We start from the raw sequence: 6,823 nt of genomic DNA on the forward strand, positions 1-6,823 counted from the left end.
GGGACGCCAGCCGCGGCCAGCGTATGGAAGCACCCACCCTGTTGTAGACCTCTGTATTAAAGGGACAATGAAGCAGGAAGTGCTCCATGCTTTCCAGCACGTCGCCACACTCCTCCCGGGGGCAACCCCGATCATCAGAGTTCCTGTACTTCAGGTTGTCCCTTACATACAGTCTCCCGTGAAAGCAGCGCCAGGCCAAGTCCCAAAACTTCATGGGGATCCGTTTGGAATTTAACAACCCCAGCCCGACCTCCAGATCCCGGCCTGGGCAATCCCTAAGGGCCAGGGGCTTCTGGAAATGGGTCACCAGGACCCTTCTGTCAAGGCATTGCCTCGACATGGTCCTGATCTCCCACATTCCCAGACCCCACCGGCGGATCACCTTCAGAACCGGGGTAGCGTAAGCCGGGAGATGCCCATGAGGTGTACGCAGGTCCTTCACTCGCCCTCCTGTCTCCCATTCCTGGAAGAAAGGCCGAAGCCAACCCCGACAGGAGACTACCCACGGAGGAGCCCTCTCTTGCCAGAGGTTTGCAATATTAATCTTGACAAAGGTGTTTACCAGGAACACCACTGGGTTGACCATACCCAACCCGCCTAGTCTCCTCGTGCGGTATGTGACCTCCCTCTTAATTAGGTTGAGCCTGTTCCCCCATAACAGTTGGAAGAACAGGCTGTAAACCCGTGTCCAGAGGGGCTCTGGCAAGATGCACACACTGCCCAGATAGATTAACAAAGGTAGCAAATAGCCTTTGGCCAGAGCAACCCTTTCCCTCAGGGTTAAAGTCCAACCCTTCCACTGGTCCACCTTTTGGGCGGCGATCTTCAGTCTGCCCTCCCAATTTTGCTGGGGGTAGTCCCCGGTGCCAAAACTGATGCCTAAAATTTTGGCGGTGGCCTGAGGCTCTGGGAGGGTGTCCGGGAGACCAAAACTAGGATCTCCCCCTCCCAGCCAGAGACTTTCACACTTGTCCCGGTTGATCATGGATCCGGATGCCTCCGAGTAGCGCACCACCTCCGACATAACCCAGTCCGCCTCCCCTCTCGAGGATACGAAAAGGGAAACATCGTCGGCGTACGCCACCACCCTCAGAGAAGACCCAGAGCCCGCCTGGTCCATCCCGACTCCCGCCAACGGTCCACGATCGACCCTCCTCAGGAAGGGATCAATCGCGAACACGTATAAAAGCGGGCTCAGCGGACAGCCCTGACGGACCCCAGAACCCACCTCAAAAGGGTGACCTGACCAACCGTTCACCAGCGGAAAAGTCTCAGCCCCTTGGTATAAGGTCTCTAACCAATTTACAAACCTCCCGGGCAGACCGTACCTCAAAAGGACGGACCAGAGGTACTCATGGTTGACCCGGTCAAAGGCCTTCGCCTGGTCTAAGGACAGCAAGTACCCCTTCCAGTGGCCTGCCCTACCCCGCTCCACTGCCTCTCGGACACCGAGTACAGCACTAAAAGTACTGCGGCCTGGAACAGAGCAGTGCTGGGCCCCCGAAAGGAGCCGGGGTGCAAATTTCACCAGCCGATTAAAAAGCACCTTGGCCAGAACCTTCCGGTCCGTATCGAGAAGCGCTATGGGACGCCAATTCTCGATACGGGACGGATCCTTACCCTTTGACAGGATAATGAGGGCTGACTTCCTCATTGACTCGGGAAGAGTGCCCGAGGAAAGACACTCATTAAATACCCCTGTCAAGAGGGGGACCAAGGAGTCCCTAAAAGTCTTGTAAAACTCGGATGTTAAGCCATCCGGACCTGGCGATTTCTTGGGCCGAAGCCCATCAATGGCCAGTCTAACTTCCTCTTCCCTGATTTCTTCTGCCAAAACATCAAGAGCGGGATCACCCCCTGGCTCAGGGACGGCTTCGGCCAGGAAAGCCGACATCCTGTCCCGATCCAGATCCTTCTTTTCCAAGAGGTGTGAGTAAAAGGATCTGACCACCTCCAAGATCCCTGATTTGGATCTGTTCAGGGACCCTGTACTGTCAATCAGTCCAGTCACCATCTTACAATTCACTGACATCTTGCAGTTTCTGTAAGGGTCGGGCGAGCGGTACTTCCCGAAATCCCTCTCAAAAACCAAAGATGTGTGCCTATCATACTGACACCTCTTGAGTAAAGATTTCACCCTGGAGATTTCCTCGCGGTCACCTCCAGTCGAGACAAGCTGCTCGAGTTTCCTCCCCAGGGCCTGGTACAAGCGATGCCTGTTCAAGCACCTGAGGCTCGAGAGCTGGCGGAAGAAACCTGCCACCCGCTTTTTGAAGATCTCCCACCACTCTGACTTACTACTACAGAGATCCAACAGCGGTACCTGGCTCTGAAGAAAATCCTCGAAGGATTGTCTCACCTCCGCTTCTTCCAGCAGGGACGAATTGAGCTTCCACAGCCCTCTTCCCATCCGAGGAGTCTCTGCAACATTCAGAGAAAAGAAAATTAGACAGTGGTCGGAGAACTCCACCTCAACGGCGGACACAGCGGAAAAGATGGCGTCCTCCTTTAAAAAAAACCTGTCTATTCTAGACCTACTGCTACCCCTATGATAGGTGAAACCCCCGTGACCTGGGGTGTGCCGGATGTGGACATCCACCAGGCGAGCTTCACTGGCTATGCTGTTCAATGCGACGCTATCATAAGCCAGGCGATCTCCGGGACCCCCCCGGTCACGGGACCTCGTAATGGTGTTGAAGTCCCCACCGAAGACCACCTGTCGGCTCGTAAAAAGAAAGGGCTTGATCCTCAGGAAGAGACATTTGCGGTCCCACTTTGACTGTGGGCCGTAGATGTTAATGAGCCGAAGCTCTTGTCCCCTCATGAAGACATCAAGGATCAGGCACCTCCCCATTTCCAACTCGGTAACCCGTCTGCATTCCACATCTGCGGTTTTAAAAAGGACCGCCACCCCGCTATACGGCTCGGCCGCAAGAGACCAGTATGAGGGCCCGCACCTCCACTCCCTTCGTGCTTTATGGATGGCCCCCATGTCAGTTATTCTGGTCTCCTGCAAGAATAAAATTTCTGCCTCAATCCGGGAGAAAAAATCGTAGGCCGTGAAGCGAGCCGCATCTGACTTTATGCTGGCGACATTAATAGACGCCAGCGTCAACGGGGCGAGTTCAGCCATCATGGGTGATCGAGTTGGACGGCCAGCCTCTTCCCCATCTTATCATCTCCATCTGGGGAGGGGTCGGACATCCTCCTCTTCAAAGATGCCCCAGACATATCCATCCCCCCTCCCCTGGTGTCCTCGCCCCCGGGTTCCAGGTCTGTCCCCCCCCCAGGAGGAACAGTGCCCCCTGAGGGACGGACTCCACCATCCCCTGAAGGACTCTCCGGTGGTACCCCCGGCCCAGCATCCCCGTCTTGCGGCTCATCATCTGAGCCTCCGAGGACGCTGAACCGATTGGAGAGAACAATCAGAGGGGGGTCAGCGGGCCCTTCCGTACGCACCCTGATGGTCGGGGGTGGGGGAGGTTCTGAAGGCTTAACAGTCTTCTTCCTCCCCTTCTTATTGCGCTTGGCACGCTTGGGTCTGTCACCCGGTACTGTAGGCTGCCCCTGGACATCCTCCTCAACACTTTCATACTGAGAGGACCCGTCTGAGTCAGCCGCTTTCTCCTCCCTCTCCATCCTCCTGATCTCCTCTCTTACCACACGCTCCCCCAGGACCTCAGAGGCTCTTGCCACGGGCTTGGAGGGAGGAGCAGGCATCGACCCGGTTGCCCGGGACACCACCTGCCCCCCGCCTACATGGCGTTTTTCCTGCCGCCGCTGGTACGCGGGGCCCCTTGCCTTGACAATGCCTTTCCTCACTGGTCCCCTAGCCCCCTCCCCTCCACCACCACCCGCCACAGCAGCAGGGACACCGCCAGGGGTTTCTCCCTCACGGTCTCCCCCCACCGGGCCCGTGGCGGCATTGGAGAAGGAGCGAGGGCAGCGGCTAAGAGGGTGGCCTAGGTCACCACACAGGTGACAGCGAATATCTTTACACGAGGCGGCGAGATGACCCACCCCACCACACAAGGCACATTTCTGCACCTTGCAGCTTGCGCTGAAGTGAGTGGGGTCGCCGCACTTGTGGCAGACCTTCGGCTGCCCCTGGTAGAAGACCAGGATCCTGTCCCTTCCCAGGAACGCCGAGGAAGGGATGTGGGTGACCGTGCCGCCGGAAACCTTCAACTTAACCATGAAGGTCCAGCCCCCCGACCAAATGCCGAATTCGTCCCGATTTTTTTTGGGGACTTCAGTGACTTCCCCGTAACGGGAAAGCCACGTCATGATGTCCACGCCTGCGAGAGACTCGTTACATGTAACTACGGTCACTCGCTTGACGGAATTTTGGCGAGACACCGCTTGCGCTAAGAAATCTCGCCATCCGGGCTCTTCCCGCACCAGCTCGTAGTTCGACCAGAAGAGCTCAAGCCCCTCTGGCCGCACGAAACTGACGTCAAAGAAGCGGGACGCCGAAGGATGTATCAGGGCGAAGATGTCGTTCGCCCCGAAGCCCATCTTAAGGAGGAGCTCAACCACCCTGCTCCTAGGCGGGCAAGCATCATTGCCCCCCCACCTAAGACGGACCACATTCCTCCTTTGCGGCCCCTGCCCGGCTGTAGGGAGAGACCAAACAGTCCCTCCTTCCCTTTGCTCTTGGAAGGCGGCAAGGCCATGTCTCTCTATCCAGAAAGACAAATCCACCGTCCTCCCCTCTACTACAATCGACCGTTCTCCCCTTTTGAGAGCCTCCAGGAAACGGCGGTGCAAAACGCCGTCCCTGGAGCCCAGAGGCGAGGAGACCCCCCCAGGACCCCCCCGACCCCCGGCCGCGGCCCCCGCATAACTACGTTGGGGTCCTGCGGCCGGGGGGGCAGATGGGCCAGCCCTCCCCCCACTACCACCACCACTCGCTCCAGCACCTTCATTCACTCTCCCAGTCACTCTTCCGGACACTCCTTTATTATGCGCACTCACCCTCGCACCTACACCCACATTCACACTAGCACTCCTTTCAGTCCCATTCACACCTCCACTCACTCCCTCATCCATATCACTCATATCCCTATCCACATCCGCAAACATTTCCTCAAAAATGTCACTCATGCTCTCATACTCACTATCACACTCACTATCTTTTCCACTATTATTTACATTATTATTATTTCTTTTTTCCCTGCCATTCTCCCTCCCACCTGCTGGGGGCCCTCTGCTGCCCGAAGCGCTTTCTTTTTCCTGGCCGACTTGCTGGCCGGTGCCGCTGGCCAGGAGTGCCGCTGCCCCTTTAAGGACCTCCATTTTGTCCTCTATAGTGTTCCTGCTGGGTCTGGGAGCAGCAGCAACTCCTGGCTTCTCCAGCTCTGTTTTTTTTTTTCTTTGGTCATCATTAGTAACTTTCTTCAGGGCAGGGACGGCCACTGGCACCGCACCCTGCCCCTCCACTCTTTACCCCCGCCGCTGGCACCACTGGAAGCGCCGGAGCCCCCGCACCCCCAGATGACGGTAGGTGGGCCGGGGACCCCGACAACTCCCCACCAGCATTGGGGGTTTGTTGAAGGCATTGAGAACTTTTGCTGGGAAGGGTGGGTGGGACAGAGGGCCGCGGGCCCGCCGTGGCCACGCCCCCCCGCCGGCCGCAGCCCCCCCAGGCCGGGCAGCAACCTCTTGCGAGGCCCCGCCCCCCCGGGGTGACGTCAGCGCAGCGGGCGGAGCTACGACCACCGAGGCCACGCCCCCCCCGCCAGCCACAGCCACCACAGGCGGAGCAGCGGCCCCTTGCGAGGCCACGCCCCCCCGGGTGACGCGGGCTTAGCGGGCGGGACTATGGCCGAGGAGGACACGCCCCCCCCGCATGCCGCAGCCTTTGCAGGCCTGGCGACACCCGGGGAGGCCACGCCCCCCCCACGGACCCCTACCGCCGCCACTCTGAGCCCACCGCTCGAGGCGGGCAAGGCCGGCCACTCCCCCACGTCACCCAGTGGTGGCGGAGCCTCCTGCACGGACCCATTTCTGGGCCGGCGTGCCTGAGACCCCGCCTTCGCCACGGGCGCCGATAGGGGGGCTACCAGCACCTTGCGCCGCCTGAGCTGTCTTGTTGGTACGCCCCATTTAGGCCCCTGGACCCCACCGGCGATCCAGATTTAACGGATCCGTTCGTGGGGGGCCCAGGAGCCCCAGCACTCGCCGCCGGAGGTGCGGCCCTGGCTGTACCTGACGCCGGGCCAGCCCCCCCTGCCACCGGGGACTGAGCCCGAACATCACTACACATACCGCCAGCGGCTTTTACACCGCTGGCACCAGCACCGACCACCTCCATGTCGCTGCCTGAACTCCCGCTGCCACCACTAGACATGACAGCTGAGTCCAGGCACACATCACTCTGCCCGCTCCCTCGCTGCGGACCCACCACAGGGCCCGAGCCGGGGTGGGCAGCGGGTTCCATACTGCGGGACAGGGAGGCCCCGGAAAGAGGAGCAAAAACCAGCTTTTCAGCCGGTTTAGCTGTAGTTTTTTTTTTGTTTTTTTTTCTCCTCTTCCCGGTTGCCCCGTCCTCTGGGCAGACCTCGTCCCCAAACAGCAGCGTGCCAAACCGCTCTGGGGACTCGATCTGCCTCACTTGCTGCAGGACGAGGCAGCCCCCCTCACTGCTATTACCACCACCATCCTCCCCCTCGCACCCACTTTCCTCCGAGTAACTGGAGTCCAGTGGGGGAGCCACTTGCTCAGGGGCAATCCCGCTATATGTTACCTGGGATCCATTGCTGCACACCAGGTCTTCAGGTGGGGCTGGCGCCGATGACCCGCCATCTTCCTCCTCCTCCCC

The sequence above is a fragment of the Dendrobates tinctorius genome, unplaced genomic scaffold (genome assembly GCF_039654945.1).
Source record: "Dendrobates tinctorius isolate UK_male_01 unplaced genomic scaffold, ASM3965494v1 ptg000008l, whole genome shotgun sequence".
Classification (NCBI taxonomy): domain Eukaryota; kingdom Metazoa; phylum Chordata; class Amphibia; order Anura; family Dendrobatidae; genus Dendrobates; species Dendrobates tinctorius.